Source organism: Lolium perenne, chromosome 7, assembly GCF_019359855.2.
Source record: "Lolium perenne isolate Kyuss_39 chromosome 7, Kyuss_2.0, whole genome shotgun sequence".
Taxonomy (NCBI): Eukaryota; Viridiplantae; Streptophyta; class Magnoliopsida; order Poales; family Poaceae; genus Lolium; species Lolium perenne.
Window position 1 is genome coordinate 66,900,924 of NC_067250.2, and position 3,233 is coordinate 66,904,156.

The following is a 3,233-nucleotide window of genomic DNA, read 5'->3' on the forward strand; positions in this document are numbered from 1 at the left end:
AGATCGTTGGCCTCGGTATTTTGAGATCTTGGGACCCAATTGAAGTTGATGTACCGAAATTTCGTCATCAGCTTGCGGCATTCCATCCAATATGGGAAGAGTGACTCACTCTCGCACTTGTACTCATCCGTGAGCTGGGAGATCACCAACTTCGAGTCTCCAAAAAGTTCCACCGCTTCTGCCCCGGCTTCCAAAAGCAACTCCATTCCCTGCATGCGCCTCATACTCAGCGACATTGTTAGTGCAAGGGGTAGATAGCCTGATGGAGAAGGAGTAATTTGCCCCCCTAGGCGACACGAGCAAAATGCCGATGCCACAACCATCGTCACAAGCCGATCCATCGAAGAACATAGCCCATGCACGTACAGATAGTGCTGCTATATTAGTATTAATCCGCTCAGCTATGAGATCGGCCAACGCTTGTCCCTTGACTGCTTTCGCAGGCTGATACCGGAGATCGAATTCCGATAACGCAAACATCCACTTACCAAGTCGGCCTTTCAAAACAGGAGCCGACATCATGTGCTTGACAACGTCTGACTTGCATATGATGACGATCTCTGTCGTCAACAGGATATGATGAAGCTTGGTGCAGGTGAAGAATAGACAGAGGCATAACTTCTCAACCTCAGGATACCTTGTCTCTGCATCCAACATCCTTCTGCTGAGGTAGAAAACGACCTTTTCAACACCCTCGTAGAGTTGCACCACCACTGAAGCAATGGACGTGTCAGCTACTGATAAGTAGATATAGAACGGCCTGTCTTGCTGAGGTGGAACTAGCACAGGCAGCGTTGTCAGATACCGCTTAATCTCGTCAAACGCCTGCTGCTGTTCTGCCCACCAGTGAAACTCGTCATCAGATTTAATCTTCACCAACGCCATGAATGGCTCAATTCGTCCTGACAGGTTAGAGATGAATCGTCGAACGAAGTTGATCTTGCCGATAAGACGTTGGAGCTCCTTCTTCGTGGTAGGCGGCTGCATGGTACGTACTGCTTCCTGACTTTTCAGGCCGATCTCAATTCCTCGTTCATGAACCAGAAAACCTAGGAACTGACCGGCCGTCACACCAAAGGCACACTTCTTTGGATTCATTCTCAGTCCAAACTTCTGAGTTCGGTCTAGGATGCGTCGCAAATCATCCAGGTGTCCTTCCATGGAGACAGACTTGACCACCACGTCATCGATATAGATTTCCACCAACTTGCCGATCAGATCATGAAAAATATAATTCATGGCTCGTTGGTACGTTGTGATACGTCTCCGACGTATCGATAATTTCTTATGTTCCATGCCACATTATTGATGATATCTACATGTTTTATACATACTTTATGATGATTTTATGCGTTTTCCGGAACTAACCTATTGACGAGATGCCGAAGGGCCAGTTGCTGTTTTCTGCTGTTTTTGGTTTCAGAAATCCTAGTAAGGAAATATTCTCGGAATCGGACGAAATCAACGCCGAAGATCTTAGAATCCCCGGAAGCATCCAGAACACCCGAGAGTCGCCGTAGGGGGCCACAGCCCACTGCACCATAGGCCGGCGCGGCCTGGGGGTGGCCCACGCCCCCCTATGGTGTCGTCGCCTCGTTGACCTTCTGACGCCGCCTCTTCGCCTATAAGAAGCCCCTCGACCTAAAACCTCGATACGGAAAAGCCACGGTACGAGAAACCTTCCAGAGCCGCCGCCATCGCGAAGCCAAGATCTGGGGGACAGGAGTCTCTGTTCCGGCACGCCGCCGGGACGGGGAAGTGCCCCCGGAAGGCTTCTCCATCGACACCACCGCCATCTTCATCAACGCTGCTATCTCCCATGAGGAGGGAGTAGTTCTCCATCGAGGCTCGGGGCTGTACCGGTAGCTATGTGGTTCATCTCTCTCCTATGTACTTCAATACAATAATCTCATGAGCTGCCTTACATGATTGAGATTCATATGATGATGCTTGTAATCTAGATGTCGTTATGCTAGTCAAGTGAATTTTACTTATGTGATCTCCGGAGACTCCTTGTCCCACGTGTGTAAAGGTGACAGTGTGTGCACCGTGTGGGTCTCTTAGGCTATATTTCACAGAATACTTATTCACTGTTATGAATGGCATAGTGAAGTGCTTATTTATATCTCTTTATGATTGCAATGTGTTTTGTATCACAATTCATCTATGTGCTACTCTAGTGATGTTATTAAAGTAGTTTATTCCTCCTGCACGGTGTAATGGTGACAGTGTGTGCATCCGTGTTAGTACTTGGCGTAGGCTATGATTGTGATCTCTTGTAGATTATGAAGTTAACTATTTCTATGATGGTATTGATGTGATCTATTCCTCCTACATAGTGTGAAGGTGACAGTGTGCATGCTATGTTAGTACTTGGTTTAGTTGTGTTGATTTGTCATGCACTCTAAGGTTATTTAAATATGAACATCGAATATTGTGGAGCTTGTTAACTCCGGCATTGAGGGTTCGTGTAATCCTACGCAATGGTGTTCATCATCCAACAAGAGTGTAGAGTATGCATTTATTTATTCTGTTATGTGATCAATGTTGAGAGTGTCCACTAGTGAAAGTATAATCCCTAGGCCTTGTTCCTAAATACTGCTATCGCTGCTTGTTTACTGTTTTACTGCATCTATACTGTCCGCAATATTACCACCATCAACCACACGCCAGCAAGCACTTTTCTGGCCCCGTTATTGCTGCTCATACTTATTCATACCACCTGTATTTCACTATCTCTTCACCGAACTAGTGCACTTATTAGGTGTGTTGGGGACACAAGAGACTTCTTGCTTTGTGGTTGCAGGGTTGCATGAGAGGGATATCTTTGACCTCTTCCTCCCTGAGATCGATAAACCTTGGGTGATCCACTTAAGGGAAACTTGCTGCTGTTCTACAAACCTCTGCTCTTGGAGGCCCAACACTGTCTACAAGAATAGAAGCTCCCGTAGACATCAAGCAATTTTCTGGCGCCGTTGCCGGGGAGGAAAGGTAAAAGGCACTCATACTCCGGTTCCTGTAATGCATTTCTTTTCTCGGGCGCCATTGTGTTTGTGCTCGAAGCTATTTCCTTTAGATCCTGCAATTGCATCTTTTTGTTTCTTGTTTACACTAGTTAGGCATAATGGAAAACAACAAAAATATGAGAGATCTTTATGAACTTTATCTTGAATTAGGACATGATGTGTTTGAAGAAAGAATTAAAAAACCCATGGAACTTTATATGCATGCTA